At 48.1% G+C, this 15,844-nt stretch overlaps 1 long non-coding RNA gene across 1 annotated transcript; it reads left to right on the forward strand.

The window, feature by feature from the left end:
- Nucleotides 1-5,888: 5,888 nt before the first annotated feature.
- On the forward strand, nucleotides 5,889-15,343 carry LOC141580030 (uncharacterized). Its single transcript, XR_012512010.1, has 2 exons — nucleotides 5,889-8,645; nucleotides 11,957-15,343. It is a non-coding gene; the product is annotated as an uncharacterized LOC141580030 (long non-coding RNA).
- Nucleotides 15,344-15,844: the final 501 nt, after the last annotated feature.

The raw sequence follows: 15,844 nt of genomic DNA on the forward strand, positions 1-15,844 counted from the left end.
ACGGTGTTTATTTGCAAGGACATTTTATTCTGAGATTCTGCTCCTCTTATTTTTTTTTTGGTGGTAAGATGCCCTTTCTTTTGATGGCATTTTAATAGAATGTTGGTGATAGTAACAGTATATTTGAGATTTAAAAATGAAAACCTCCCTTGTGTATTAAATAAAATTGGCAGCTGGAATCGATCACCAGCCTGCTTCCTTTCTTTTTTTAATTTTTAAAAATTTTTTGCAAGCAAGTGGAATTCAACCCCTTCCTTTTTTAAAAGATGACATTTAAAAGACTGGGAACCATAGGTGTAGGCAACTTTTCCTTTGGGAAAGAAAGATATCCAGCTCCAAGGAGTATGGGGAAAAAAAAGAGAGAGAGAGAGAGAGAGAGCGAGCGAGCAAGGAAGCAAGCAAGCAGTCTAGCTCTGTTGAACTCCTTTCTCAGAATCCCTTCCCCCTGTGTCTCCAGTTAGGGGACCCACAAGAGAGAAGTGGAGGGCGGAAGTGAAGCAGCCACAATTTTGTATTTACCTGTTGTCATTGAACCTGCGGGCTCCCCTCATCAGCGTGGATGGCAGCCCCGCCTGCAGCTACTCCACCTTCCCCTGATCCTCCCTCAGCGTCTTCAACTCCTGGGCCAGATGGGGCAGCTCCATGTCAGTGGGCGCTGGCTTCTTCAGGACAGCCAGGCCCTCAAGGTCAGGGACAGTGAGACTGACACAGGTTCCAGTCCATGCTGCTGGGTTCCAGCTTGTGCTTTCGGGCTACTGGCGCCCTGCTCTTCTCTATTTATATCTATTTCCCGAGTAACCACCTGCCCTGTGGACTTCATGCTCCAGCCTCAGACATCCCCTCCAAGAGGACAACATATACACATACTTGCTTAACCAGCCCCACAATTACTAAGATCAAATTTGCACAAGAAATGCACACACACACACACACACACACACACACACAGAAATATGTATGCTAGTGGGTATGCTTCTCTGATTAAACCCTTAATTGATACACTCATTCTGTGGATGTCATTCAGTCTTTTTTCTCCAGCTACTCCGTCCATGATCAATGAACTCACAAACAAAGGGGACATAGGAGCAGTAGAACGGATGCATGGGGCTGAGCACGGTGGCTCATGCCTGTAATTCCAGCACTTTGGGAGGCCAAGGCTGGAGGATCACCTGAGGTCAGGAGTTCAAGAGCAGCCTGGCCAACATGGTGAAACCCTGTCTCTACTAAAAATACAAAAATTAGCTAGACACAGTAGCACACGCCTGCCTGTAGTCCCAGCTACTTGGGAGGCTGAGGCACGAGAATCACTTCAACCTGGGCCAGGGAGGTGGAGGCTGCAGTGAGCCAAGATCACGCCACTACACTCCAGCCTGGGCAACAGAGTGATTCCGTCTCAAAAATAAAAAATAAAAAATAAAGGGAGGCATGGTACATGGGCTTAGCAGAGCCTGGTCTTCTACCCTCCAAGCCTGAACTGGCAACAGATTACAGCCCACACTGAGGCCCTAATATGGCACCATTCCCCAAGAGAACTGATCAGCTGCCTGCGGGCAAGTTGATTACATCAGGTCACCTCCATTATGAAAGGGGAAGTGTTTTGTACTTGCTGGAGTACTTACTCTGGACACAAATTTTCCTTTCCTACCCACAATACTTCTGCCAGAGCCACAGTAAGTGGACTTGTAGAATGCCCTACCCACCATCAAGGTAGACCATATAGGGTTACTTCTGACATTTCACAGCAAATTAAGTGGGTCAGTGGGCTCATACTCATGGAATTTGCTAGTCTTACCACGTTTCCTACCACCCCGAAGCAGCTAGCCCAATAGAACAATGGAATGAGCTTTTGAAAATTCACAGGACCATCTACCACCAGGATGATGACATCTTATAGAGCTGGTATATGGTCTGTGGTTGTTTTTTTTTTTTTTCAAGTTTAACCTGATTATTTATTTGTGGGGGGAAAACTTAGTTCTGATGAGAGAAAATTCAGTCCTTTCCTTGTAAAGGCAAATAAACTCAACAGGAATTTTAACGGTTACAGTAGGTCAGAAAATGCAACAGTAACTCTTATAATCCTTTTCAAATTAAACAGACAAATCAAGTTGAAGACAAGTGTTAAAATACTATTTAGCCCAAGTATTTATCAGCCTATATATCCCATTGTTCAACTGGCTTTTGATTTAAAAAACAAACCAAACTTTATAAGGGCTACCACCGCATTTAGAGTGATGAAAATAAATTAGTTCCCCTCAAATATATTGTTTAACCTTGAAAGCATAAAAAGCTGTATAATTTTTTTTTTAAGCTGTGTAATTTTTTTTTTTTTTAGACAGAGTCTTGCTCTGTCGCCAGGCTGGAGTGCAGTGGTGAAATCTTGGCTCACTGCAACTTCCACCCCCAGGTTCAAGCGATTCTCCTGCCTCAGCCTCCCAAGTAGCTGGGATTACAGGTGCCCACCAGCATGCCCAGCTAATTTTTGTATTTTTAGTAGAGATAGGGTTGGCCAGATTGGTCTCGAACTCCTGATCTCAGGTGATCTACCTGCCACCTCCCAAAGTGCTGGGATTACAGGCGTGGCCACTATGCCTGGCCAAAAGCTGTATAATTTCTTATACAAATTGACCAGTGTTCTTACAAAAGTAATGCAGTTTAGGACTGATGATATTACACCGTATTTGTGGTAAAGTACTCGGCACAAGAATATATATATATCAATTAGGTGTTTTCAGTCTTATCTGTCTCTAAGGTTATGATTTAATTCTTGGTGATGTATAATCATTGGTATGCATTTTGATACTTAAGTTATGGATTGTGGAGAACAAGAAGTGATGTATTGTAGTAAGCTGGTTCGTATCTAACAAAGATAGCAGCATTGAACCAATCGCTTCTGTGAACCTGGTGACTTGTTTTGCCATTGGTCGCTTGTAGTAGGTCCTTTGTTTTGATTCTTCCTTATTCATGCTTTCTCCATCTGTAGCCCCTAACGTTTCTTCATCTATGTCATCATGACGTAGGTCTTTCAAAATTAGTTGTCTAGCTAATTTAATATTGAGTCCTTTGTTGAAGTGAAGCTTTCTTTTCATTTCAAATTGTGGCTTTTTTTTCCCCCTCATTCTTCAGGTGAGAGGTCACTGTCCTCTTGATTGCGTTCTTGTTCCTGACCCCACACTTTGGCCGGGAGCTTCAAGCAGCAGCAGCAGCTAATTTCTTAGCTAAGCTCTCTGGTGCCATGGCCTCAGTGGTTTCTGCATCACTACACGGGTCGCCATCATCGCCCATCACACTGTGGTAGGGAGTGCTTGGTTCATCTGTTTTCATGAAGCCATAATCTTTGTCTGCAGGATGATATGTCGCCAGGAGATTCCTTTCATCCCACTGCTCAGGATTTTTTGCTCAGCTCCTCTTCGACACCGCTGCGGGGCTGTTCAGCCAACACCACCACAAAGGAAGTTGTAGAGGTCTTGGTCTTCAGGATCCCCTTGATAGGCAGGTGCCCGGCGCTCTGGGTCTTGGCTCAGGGTCGCTGCTTGGCGGGGGCTCCAGGAAGAGAAGGATCAGGAACTAGCTGAGGGCACCAGGCAGCCGCGGAGCCCGCTCAGGGCTAAAGCAGTCTCACGTGCTGTATCATAAATGGCTACCGGAGTGATTGTCATGACACCACGACCCCGACGCCAGAGCCAATGCTGAGCGGGTGGTGGCTCCTCGCATGCCCTTCGCAACCAGCACTTTACCCGTGGTCTATGCTTTAAATCAGTGACCAAGATATGACAGTATTTCACCCATAGCCAGGTTTCCTGGGGCTAGGGATCAGGGACTGGAGAAGGGAGGGTTCTCTCTTATCACTACCTGGAATTATGCATCTATGGTATTTTTCTTTCCCATGCCTACAACTTTCGGTTCTGCTGGGCTTGAAGTCTTATTTCCCAAAAGAGGAATGCATCTATCAGGGAACATAGCAATGTTTCCATGAAACTGGAAGTTCAGGCCAGGCCCAGTGGCTCCCACCTGTAATCACTGCACTTCAGGAGGTCAAGGTGAGGTCAGGAGTTTGAGACCAGCTTGGCCAACATGATGAAATCCTGTTTCTACTAAAAATACAAAATAAAATCAAAGGCCACCATACCCAGCCTGACCTTGGCACTTTTGAAGAGTACAAACCAACTAGTTTGTAGAATGTCCCTGTACTTGGATTTTTTACATGTGTCCTTAGGTTAAACTCAGGTTCTACGTTTTGGGCAAGAATACTAGAGATCTGTTGTGGCTCCCTTCTCAGTGCGTCCCGTCAGAGATGTCTCCTTCCTGGACGTGGCTGACTTTGGTTCCCTGGATTAGGTGACATCTCCCAGAGTTCTCCACTGCAAAGTCTTTATTTTTCCCCCTTGGAATCAGTAAGTATCTTATGGAGAGATTCTTTGAAACCCTGCAATTATCCTGTTTCCCACCATGCTTGTCCGCTGCTTCTGGCATCGGCGGATGGTCCTTGAGCAGGCCCTGTTTCAGGCACTGGGCATTAGCAACTCCAGCTGTGGGTTTCTGCTGTCCCTTTTGAGACCTTTTTTTCTTTTTTCTTTTTTTTTTGAGACAGAGTCTCGCTCTGTTGCCCAGGCTGGAGTACAGTGGCACCATCTTGGCTCACTGCAACCTCCGCCTCCCAGGTTTGAGCAATTCCCCTGCCTCAGCCTCCTGAGTAGCTGGGACTATAGGCGCCTACCCCCACGCCTGGCTAATTTTTGTAGAGATGGGGTTTCACCATATGGGCCAGGATGTAATTGAACTCCTGACTTTGTGATCTACCCACCTCAGCTTCCCAAAGTGCTGGGATTACAGGTGTGAGCCACCGTGCCCAGCCCTTTTCGAGAACTTATGAAGTGTGGGTGACAGAATTGGCTATACCTAACCAGGCCAACAGCCCTCATTTGCAGGACAAGGGCTACAGCTGTTCCTGTCATTCAGCACCTGGTTCTGGGATAGGGCCTGTGGCGTGGGGGTGGGGGTTGGGGTTCTTTGGAGGGCACCCATGGGCTGAGCTGCAGCTTCACTCCCGTCTGCCCCAGGACTGGGAGCTCCCCATGGGACCTCTAAGAGTTTTGTCCATTTTCCTGTCTGTCCTGGTGGAGTAAGGATGGGATTAGGAATTGTGTCCTTCTTCAGCATCTGCCCTGCCCTGCCCCACCTGGGGGTCTTTTCCTTCTTGGCCATCCCTCTTTGGTGTCTAGAGCACGTGTTGTTAATGGTATCCCACTTCCCTGTTAGGCTCTTGCTAGTGAAGTTGTGGACCCAGCATAACTCCATCTGCAAATTTCATCCATTTATTGGGAAAGGTTGTGTATTTCCAGGTTCCAGGAATTCAAATGTGGGAATCTCTGGGCAGGCCATGATACTGCCCACCACAAGTGGTTGGGGCTGGGCGCAGTGGCTCATGCCTGTAATCCAGCACTTTGGGAGGCCAAGGGCAGTGGATCACTTGAGGTCAGGAGTTTGAGACCAGCCTGGCCAACATGGTAAAACCCCATCTCTACAAAGAATACAAAAATTACTGGGCATGGTGGCGGGTGTGTGTGGTCCCAGTTACTTGGGAAGCTGAGGCACGAGAGTTGCTTGAACCTGGGAGGAGGAGGTTGTACTGAACCAAGATTGAGCTACTGCACTCCAGCCTGGGCGACAGAGCGAGACCCTGTCTAAAAAGAAAAAAAGTAAGTGGCGGGCCAGGTGCAGTGGCTCATGCCTGTAATCCTAGCACTTTTGGAGGCCAAAGCAGACATATCACATGAGCTCAGAGGTTTGAGACCAGCCTGGCCAACATGGTGAAACCCTGCCTCTACTAAAAATACAAAAATTAGCCAGGCATGGTGGTGAGCACCTGTAATCCCAGCTACGTGGGAGGCTGAGGCAGGAGAATTGCTTGAACCCAGGTGGCAGAGGTTGCGGTGAGCCAGGATCGTGCCAGTGCACTCTAGCCTGGGCAACAGAGTGAGACTCTGTCTCAAAAATAAAATAAAATAAAATAAAAAAGGTAAGTGGCAAAATTGGGATTCCAACCTAGGCAGTCTGGTCCCAGCCTGCTGTTGGTCACCACACTGCACTGCCTCTCAGCCCTTGGAAGGCTCTTTCCGGGATGTCCCTGAGAAATGGCCAGTCTCGGCATGAACACCCCTCTGCAGGGAGTGTTCCCCTAGGAACTAGCGCATTAGTTCAGGGTGCTCCAGAAAAACAGAACCAATAGCATGTGTGTGTGTGTTCTCTGTATAGATATACAACACATACACACACACATACACACACACACGCATACACACACATACACACTTCTTTGGAATGGGTGATAAATCTCACTACTCATCAAAAAAGGTTATAACTGAAGTCCTGTTGAGTCGGGGTAGGGACAGGGTGTGGAGCATCTAGCAAAAGCAATTTTGTTCCAGGTGGTCTTGACTTTTGCAGTAACTGGGATCCTAAATCAGTGCCCATGAATGAAATTTTAGAAAGCAATGCAGAGAAGTTCTTTTGCAACATGAATAAAGCCTGAATTTTCAAGTGTCCAGTGTTGAACCCACCTACATTATCACCTCAAGGGATTTCCACTATTTCACTGCATTCAAGCTAGGCATAATAGTTCATAAGCGCATTCTGAAAATGGCTTTTTATTGTCACAGTTTAAAAAGCAAAAGGAAAGCTTAAAGTATATTAATAAAAATACTACCACTAGGCTGGGCACAGTGGCTCACGCCTGTAATCCCAGGACTTTGGAAGGCCAAGGTGGGAGGATCACGAGGTCATGAGATCGAGACCAGCCTGGCTAACACAGTAAAACCCCATCTCTACTAAAAATACAAAAAATTAGCTGGGTGTGGTGGCACATGCCTGTAGTCTCGAGTACTCAGGGTGCTAAGGAGGAGAATCGCTTGAACCTGGAAGGCGTAGGTTGCAGTAAGCTGAAATCGCACCACTGCACTCCAGCCTGGGTGATAGGGTGAGCTCTGTCTCAAAGAAAAAAACAAACAAACAAAAACACCACCAAGGTCAGTGGGGAAACTGTTAAGATTTTGGTGTATTTCCTCCCTCTTATTTCCAGCCCCAAATAATTTTTAGGGAAATGGGAAACACATTGAATGGGCGGTTTTACATCCTTCTTCATTTACGGTGTCAGTATATCATAAGCACTTTCTATGATTATGAAAGTAGGTTATTGCAGGATCAGAGGAGGGCTGCAGTGTGAGGTGTCTCTATGAACCACGGCGTCACGGGATCCCAGGTCCCAAGAGCAAGAGACCATATGGGGCTTCTTTGGGCCACTCTGCACACATAGGAATGGGGGGCCTTGGAGTCGGCTGAGTTTCAGGTTATAACCAATATTGGGCAGAGCAGTGTGCGAGACACAATTAAGTTGGAGACTGTATGGCAGCCAGAGAGAGAATGAAGTGTCAGTTTAACGAAGTTGCTTGCAGACTTGGAGCAACCAGAGGAGAGGCTGGCCAGGCGGCTGTGGATACAGAGAGGAGTCTCAGGAAGGGTGAGGAAGAGGGCTCTGACCTGTCCCCAAGACCTTGGGATGCTCCTTCACTCCCCTGGTGTTCCCCGAGTGCCTGTCATGCACCGCCTGGGGCCAGGTGCAGAGGCAGTAGAGAAGGAACAAGAGAAGCTCTTCTAGGCACAGAGGAGGTGGTGGATTTTGGCAAGTTCTTATTCCAAAGCCTGAAAATTCCTTTTGAGCCCTTCAGGACCCTTCCTGATCTGCCCCGGGTTTCCTTTTTACTTCATCTCCTCTCTCTGCCTCCCTCATTCCTTCTACCCAACTCCACTGGCCTTTCTTTTTGCTAGGCTCCAGGCTGGAGTGCAATGGTGCAATCTTGGCTCACTGCAACTTTCGCCTCCCGGGTTCAAGCAATTCTCCTGCCTCAGCCTCCCAAGTAGCTGGGATTACAGGCGCACGTCACCGCAACGGGCTAATTTTCGTATTTTTAGTAGAGATGGGATTTCACCATGTTGGCCAGACCGGTCTCAAACTCATGACCGCAGGTGATCTGCCTCATGACCTCCCCAAGTGCTGGGATTACAGGCGTGAGCCACCGTGCCTGGCCCACACTGGCCTTCTTGTGGTTCCTGGAAAGCACCTGACCAAATCCACCTCGGGACTTTTGAATTTGCTGTTCCCACTGCTTGGACACTCACTCCCACTTTCTCATAGCTCGCTGGCTCAACAGCAGCTTCAAGCCCTGGCTCCACAGCCCCCGTTCAGTGAGGGCTTCCCTGGAGTCGCGTGTTGAATTGTGTCTTCCCCAAAAGATGTTGAAGTCCTAACCCCTCCTACTGACAAATGTGACTTTATTTGGAAGTAGGATCTTTGCAGATAACCAAATGTAGATGTGGTCATACTGGAGTAGGGAGGCGCCGATCCAGTATGACTGGTGTCCTTATAAAAAGGGGAAATTTGGACACAGAGTCAGGCACACAGCAAGAACACTATGTGAAGATGAAGGTGGAGAAAATAAGCTGCTCTGCTTTTTTTCTACAAGCCAAGGAATCCCAAAGATTTCCAGCAACCACAAGCAGCTTGGGCGAGGCCTGGAATGGATTCTCCCTCATAGCTGCACAGGGACTCAACCTGCTGACACCTTGATCTTGGATCTCTGGCCTCCAGAACTGTAAGACAGCACATCTCTTTTGCTTTAAGTCAGTCTGTTGCATTTTGTCATAGCAGCTCTTGTGAACTTATACACCTGGCCACCTTATTCAAATTTCAGTCTCCCTAGCACTCTCTATCCCTCTTTGCGGCTTTTTTTTCTTTTCTTGTTTCTGTATCTGTGTGTTTGGATTTTTTTCTGTGTGTGTGTGTGTGTGTGTGGATATGGATGTGTGTGTGTGTTTTAATGGAGTTTTGCTTTTCTTGCCTGGGTTGGAGTGCAGTGGCACGATCTTGGCTCTCTGCAAACCTCCGCCTCCCAGGATCAAGTGATTCTCCAGCCTCAGCCTCTCGAGTAGCTGGGATTACAGGCCTGTACCACCACACCCGGATACTTTTTTTGTGTGTTTTTATTTTTTATTTTTTTGAGGCTAAGTTTTGCTCTTGTTGTCCAGGCTGGAGTGCAATGGCACGACTCAGCTCACTGCAACCTCTTCCTCCCAGGTTCAAGTGATTCTCCTGCCTCAGCCTCCCAAGTAGCTGGGATTACAGGTATACACCACTATGCCAAGCTAATTTTTTGTATTTTTAGTAGAGACAGGGTTTCTCCATGTTGGTCACATTCTGGTCTCAAACTCCTGACCTAAGGTAATCCACCCAGCTCGGCCTCCCAAAGTGCTAGGATTACAGGCATGAGCCACTGTGCCTGGCCTGTATTTTTAGTAGAAATGGGGTTTCACCATGTTGGCCAGGCTGGTCTCAAATTCCTGGACTCAGGTGATCTGCCTGCCTCACCTCCCAAAGTGCTAGGATTACAGGCATGAGCCACCGCGCCCAGCCATCGGATTTTTTTTCTTTGCAACCTTTCCCCTTCCAATATACCAAGTAATTTTACTTATGTCTTTTGTTTATTGCCTGCCTCCTTCACTCGAATGAGGGCAGGGATTTTTGCTTTTGTTCACTGATTTATCTCTAGGACCTACCACATAGTAGAAACTCAGTAAATGGTTGCTAATGAATAAATCCAACCAAATCTGACACCCAGCCTGTGCTCAGAAACAAACCAGCGTTAGGCCTATCAGGAACAAATGAAATCACATTGACGACTGCATGAAGATTTTTCATCAGATGTCTTTGGATTTATTCATCCATTCAGAGAATATGTATTGAGGGCTTTCTATGTGCCAGGTACTGCTCTCAGTGCAGAGCTTAGCAGTGGCTGGGCGCAGTGGCTCACACCTGTAATCCCAGCACTTTGGAAGGCCGAGGCAGGTGGATCACCTGAGGGTGGGAGTTCGAGACCAGCCTGACCAACATGGAGAAACCCTGTCTCTACTAAAAATACAAAATTAGCTCGTGCATGCCTGTAATCCCAGCTATTTAGGAGGTGGAGGCAGGAGAATCGCTTGAACCTGGGAGGCAGAGGTTGCAGTGAACCTAGATGGTGCCACTGCACTCCAGCCTGGCAACAAGAGTCTAGCAGTAAGCAAAACCAAGAGAGGGAAAGAGACAAGAAACAAATATCTTATAATCTAATGTCAGGTGATGATAAGTGCTATGAAAAGTTAATTAAACAAGTAAATGTACCAGTTAACTGTTGCTGCGAAACATACCACCCTGAAACTTAGTGGCCTAGAACGACAAGTCAGTTTCATCTCTAATGGCTCTTTGGTTGACTGGGCTCAGCAGGGTGGATCTCTTGGTGTTTTGCATGTGGTTGCCATCAGATGCTGGCCAGGCCTTGAGCCATCTGAGGAACATGCTGGCTGGACATCCAAGTAGCTCACTCCGTGGACTGCAGAAGTGGACTGTCAGCTGGGAGCCAAGCTGGGCTGTCAATCTGGACACCTCCTTGTGGCCTCTCCATGTGGCCTGGGCTTCTCAACATGCCATCTGGGATCTGGAAGGAGCTCTTCAAGAGGAGAGTGTTGGCTGGGCACGGTGGCTCACACCTGTAATCCCAGCACTTTGGGAGGCCGAGGCAGGTAGATCACGAGGTCAGGAGATCGAGACCATCCTGGCTAACATGGTGAAACCTTGTCTCTACTAAAAATACAAAAAATTAGCTGGGGGTGGTGGCAGACACCTATAGTCTCAGCTACTCAGGAGGCTGAGGCAGGAGAATTGCTTGAACCCTGGAGGTGGAAGTTGCGGTGAGCCGAGATTGCACCATTGCACTCCAGCCTGGGAAACAAGAGCGAAATGCCGTCTCAAAAAAAAAAGAAGAAGAAGAGTGTTCCAAGAAGCAGGAAGCAGAGGCTGTCAGGCTGGTTGAGGGCTGTGTTTGGAACTAGCGCCATATTCTGTTGGTCCAAGCAGTCATAAGGTTCCTGGAGTCAGGGGCTGGAGAAAGAACGTGTGGGACAGAAGAGGTTGCTGCAGTACCCCTGGGAAACCTCTCCATGGGAAGGGGTTGGTAAGTGGTGGGGAAGGTCTCTGAAGGGAAGTCCTCTATGATAAGGTGGCCTTTGAGCACAGGCCTGAGAGGAGTGAGGAAATGAGTCGTGGGGGTATCTGAGGAGAGGGGTCTAGGCTGAGGCAGAGCAAGGACAAAGGTCCCGAGGCGGGAGCATGGCTGACCCCGTGAGGAGTGGCGCCATGCCGGGGCTGGGACCACTGTCGATGCCCATACATGTGGCATGCCCTTTCCTTCCCTGTCCTGAGACCACTGGTGCTCTTGCCTGCACGTCTGCCCTTTGCTCCTTGATCTTCACTAACCACGAGTCCTTGCCAAGAAGTCACCCTTCTCAATCCAGAAGGCAGGTGCCAACCAGGTCACCCTTGCTGTGTCTACTGCCATCTAACTCAGTGCCCACATCATAGCCCTGAGGACACAGCACTCCTGCCTCTCAGGTCAGGCCATCAGGGCCCCAGCACATAAACTGAGCAATAGCTCTGAGCACAGGAGGCCCACGTGCCCTTTGCTGGGACTGCAGCTGGTCCCTGACCCCTGCCTGGCCCTGACCAGGCCCCTTCTCTGGGGCTGAGCTCGAGGCCCACAGTCCACCTCACTGGCTGCCGAGCCCCACCTCACACAGCTGGATGATTGCAAACCATAATGGATCCCAGCTGGGCTCTGGGCTCCCTCAGGTCCCCAGCCACCTGTCTAATTTGCCACCCAAAGGCGAACCACTGTAGTGGTGGTTGTACAGTGGTGAGGGTGCCAATTTCAGAGCCTGACTTTGTGGATTTGGATGGAGCTCTGCCACATACTTGCTGTGTTACCTTGAACAGGTAATTTCACCTGCATGTACTGCTTTTATCTTTAATAGAGGGCTGTTATGGCATCTTGAAACTATTACATAAGAATCACCTGCCGTCTTGTTTCCATAGCTGGTCAACTCAGATCTTCATCAGCCTACTGAACTTTTCTTTCTATGGAGATTTAGATACCATCCAAAACTTTCTTGCTGTCCTTGTTGTGACCTGTGGAATCAAAGTGGCAACCTGAATTTGATAACATTGCTTAATGTTGTTTCCTTCAAGAATTAACTGATCACTCATCTTTCTGGGTTTAAGATGTTGAAAAAGCAATGCCTGGTCTCATGCAAACCCTGATGATATATCGGAAGCCCACGGGAGCACCCTGACCACAGGCAGTGTCGCCAGTTCCTTCCTATCTCCACCATTTGTCAGCCTGGAGCCTCCTCCTTTCCTTTCCAAGGAGACTGAGTTCAGCATTGATGTGATGCAATCCCTCCACAGGGTTCTTCTGGGACCCTCCCCAATCCCTGTCTGTCCCTTCCTAGTGAGGCTGAAGCTTTCTGGAATGCTGATGGTCTGATTGCTGAGAATGACCTTCATTCCCACCACAGATGGCGCCAAGGGAGAACTCCTGGTTTTGCTTCTGTTTCTCCATCCATAAAATGGGACTTATCAGTTCTGATCTCATAGGTTTTCTGGGAGAATTCATTGAGTTCATGCACGTGAAGAGCTCAGAAGGGCGCCCGGCAGGCAGAAGGTGCTGCTTCGGCTCTAATGATGCTACTGGATGAGAGTCTGTGACTCTTAGGCAAAACCTCGGATAGTCTTCTGCTGACCCAGAGCTGGGCCCTGCAGCCAGACCCCACCTCAAGGCCCCGTGTCCACCTGGGCCTCGGCTTTCCCTTCTTGGTTGGCCCCACCAGCTGGATCATCCCCATGGACCACCTGCTTCGGCTCACTGCAAGCTCCGCCTCCCAGGTTCAAGCAATTATCCGGCCTCAGCCTTCCAGTAACTGGGACCACAGGTGTGTGCCACTGCATCCAGCTAATTTTTGTATTTTTAGTAGAGACTGGGTTTAACCATGTTGTTTGGGTTTGTCTTGAACTCCTGACCTCAAGTGATCCACCCACCTCGGCCTCCGAAAATGCTGGGATTATAAGTGTGAGCCACTGTGCCCGGCCCATCTAACTTAATCTTAATGAAATCCCACTAAAACTATAGCAAAGAGATTTAAAAGTTAATGTGCAAACCCATAAGGAGGGTGAAAATGCAGACCTAGGAAACTGAGTCATAGTTGGCCAGTGGGAGGAGCAAAGAACCAATGTCATTTACCCTGCTGAATCCTCAAGAGGTACAGGAACAGGCAGAACTAGGGACCTCTGAAGGTGGGGTGAAGTTGAGAAGCGGGGAGCCCTGGGGACCATCTTGGAGGCTGCCGACCCAAACCACGTGAACAAATGCAGTGCCCTTACCCAGCCCTCTCCCTTTGGTGGGCCCAATGTCTTGCCTACATAGGTGCCCTAATCCAAGTGAGCCCTGGGTTTCCCAAGACTTGGTGTACCCCCTGTCTTTCTCAGAAGGGGCTCTGAACACGCTCAGGGAAGCTGAAGCCATTTCATGACCTGAGACCCCATTGGAATATCTCATCCTGGAAGCCTTCTTCTTGAAGTGGCAATGAGACTCTGACCTTATTTAACTGGCCTTGTTGTTCTTACCCAGCTTGTGAAAACTCAGCATTGTTTGGTTAGGTGTATATAGTCAGGTGATTAAAAAACAAAACAAACAAAAAAACGGATTTCAAATGTAAGAAAATGATGAACACAAAAGTAACCCAAGTGGTCCCCTCTTTGGGGAGAGAGGAGGATGTCATTAAGGAAGAACTCACATGGGAATCTGCAGCAGGTTGGATTATGCCCCCACAAAGATATATTCAAGTCCTAACCCCTACGTATTAGGCTGTTCTTGCATTGATATAAAGAAATACCTGCGACTGGGCTATTGATTTGTTTATTTATTTATTTGAGACAGAGTCTTGCTCTGTTACCCAGGCTGGAGTGCAGTGGCAACTCCATCTCTGCTCACTGCAACCTCTGCCTCCCAGTTTCAAGCAATTCTCTTGCCTCAGCCTCCCGAGTAGTGGGGATTACAGGCACGCAACACCACATCCAGCTAATTCTTGTATTTTTGTAGAGATGGGATTTTGCCATGTTGGCCAGGCTGGTCTTGAACTCCTGACCTCAGGTCATTCACCCGCCTCGGCCTCCCAAAGTGCTGGCATTACAGGCGTGAGCCCGCACCTGGCCTGTTGTTCTCTTCTTTGTGTTCATGAGTTCTCATCATTTCACTCCGACTTACAAATGAGAGTATGTGGTATTTGGTTTTCTGACAAAAGAGGACTTTCTGGGGTCAAGCTTGAATGTTGTAGATAGTAAGTTACAGCAGACAGCAGGGGGGTCCTGAGCTTGGTCTCTTAGAAGCTAACATTTCTAGTGATCATGGGCCAGACAACATCCTAGCCAGCACGACCTCCAAAAGAAGATTAGATGCTGTTCCTTCCCAGAGGCAGCAGACTGTGCACCCTCATGGGGAAGATTCTGGACAGCAGAGCTGTCCAGGGGTGGGTTGCTCGGTGTCCCTCAGAAAGTTCTCTAGGCGCCTGTGTGAACTGCAGTTCTGGGGGCTCCTAGCCAGAGGCACCTTTATCTGGCCTGATAGGGGGTGCTTTGGGAATAGCTAAGAGTCCCGAATACACCAAAGTGGGCATGATCTGAGCAGCTCACCATCTGCAAGATGCTCACTACAACCTTGGACCTTATCTAGATGTCTGCTGATGACCATGAGGCCAGGAGGGCGGCCTCACCATTGGCCAGAGGCACTCCTTTAAGAAACTGATGTAGGCCAGGCATGGTGGCTCATACCTGTAATCCCAGCACTTTGGGAGGCTGAGGCAGGCAGATCACTTGAGGTCAGGAGTTCGGGACCAGCCTGGCCAAAGTGATGAAATCCCATCTCTACTAAAAATACAAAAATTACATGGCATGTGCCTGTAATTCCAGCTACTCAGGAGGCTGAGGCATGATAATTGCTTGAACCCCAGAGGCAGAGGTTGCAGTGAACCGAGATTGTGCCACTGCCCTCCAGCCTGGGTGACAGAGTAAGACTCTGTCTCAAAAAGAAAAGAGCTGGGTGCGGTGGCTGACACCTGTAATCCCAGGACTTTGGGAGGCTGAGGCAGGTGGATCATGAGGTCAGGAGTTCAAGACCAGCCTGGCCAACATGGTGAAACCCCATCTCTACTAAAAATATGAAAAATAGCCGGGTGTGTTGGTGGGCACCTGTAATTCCTCACCTGTAGGCTGAGGCAGGGAATTGCTTGAACCCGGGAGGTAGAGGTTGCAGTGAGCCAAGCTGAGATTGCACCATTGCACTCCAGCCTGGGCAACAAGAGCAAGACTGTCTCAAAAAAAAAAAAAAAAGAAAAGAAAAAAAAAGAAAGAAAGAAAAAGAAAAAGAAACTGATACAGACCCAGGAGCCTGGGGTATGGATGGAACCCCCATCCTATTCTGGTGTCATGGGCTTCATCTCGACATGCCCCCTTCAAAACCCTGTTGGCTTATGACAAATGACCTCCCAAGTAACTTCCCTCTTTCTCGTCCAGAGGTAATCAGGACAATGTGAGATTTCCCAGTGATTTTTTTTTCTTCAGTTGGTTTCCTGCCTCGTGGTTAGAGGAGATAACAGCCATCCCAGGAATTCTCAATATATGTATTTTACTTTAGCTGAGAAAAAAATGTTGAAAGGATGGGAAAGTAAATATTGAACACCTCATAGTACGATTCTAAACAAATAGATTGGTTCTATAAGAAAATAATATAAAAGTGTAAGATAAAAGTGCACTCGGAAAAATGGGTAGAGATTGGAGAAAATCACTTTATATCTCTTTCTCTTAAAGCTGTGTTAAGTTCTGTTTAATGGAGATTCTGGGAAAAGGATCTAATTCCTTTAAAAGCTGGCT

Source organism: Saimiri boliviensis, chromosome 10 (genome assembly GCF_048565385.1).
Source record: "Saimiri boliviensis isolate mSaiBol1 chromosome 10, mSaiBol1.pri, whole genome shotgun sequence".
Taxonomy (NCBI): domain Eukaryota; kingdom Metazoa; phylum Chordata; class Mammalia; order Primates; family Cebidae; genus Saimiri; species Saimiri boliviensis.